Source organism: Camelina sativa, unplaced genomic scaffold (genome assembly GCF_000633955.1).
Source record: "Camelina sativa cultivar DH55 unplaced genomic scaffold, Cs unpScaffold11968, whole genome shotgun sequence".
Taxonomy (NCBI): domain Eukaryota; kingdom Viridiplantae; phylum Streptophyta; class Magnoliopsida; order Brassicales; family Brassicaceae; genus Camelina; species Camelina sativa.
In genome coordinates this window covers 1-362 of record NW_010933011.1, presented here as the reverse complement: position 1 = coordinate 362, position 362 = coordinate 1, and the positions used below count along the sequence as shown (strand labels likewise).

Sequence of the window (362 nt, the reverse complement as noted above, 5' to 3'; positions counted from 1 at the left end):
CCTGAGGCTCTAGCTACTGTTGTGAAGGAGCTTCGGCGTGAGTCTATCCCTGATTCTGTCACAACCACACCATCATAATAATTCCTAAACCACCCTCTTCAGGTACTGAAAATTCTCTCGATATGTCCAAGTCTACCGAAGTCCGTCTCTTTCTATTGTTTTGATATCTAATAAATGTTTCATAATTATGGAATTGTCATAATTCATGTTACAGGTATGCCAATGTGATATACCAAAAGTAAAGGAAACTTGGGGATTCTACTACTCTTGTGGTTGTTGGTATGTGAATGTTGTTACTACTTTTTGTGTGATTAAAAGAAAGTTGTATGGAGGAATTGTAATTTGTTTTATTTGTATAATTT

At 35.6% G+C, this 362-nt stretch overlaps 1 long non-coding RNA gene across 1 annotated transcript; it reads left to right on the top strand.

Annotated features, from left to right (window-relative positions):
- Window positions 1-6: 6 nt before the first annotated feature.
- On the top strand, window positions 7-350 carry LOC109132003. The gene is made up of 2 exons (XR_002037315.1): window positions 7-102; window positions 215-350. It is a non-coding gene; the product is annotated as an uncharacterized LOC109132003 (long non-coding RNA).
- The last annotated feature ends 12 nt before the right edge of the window (window positions 351-362 follow it).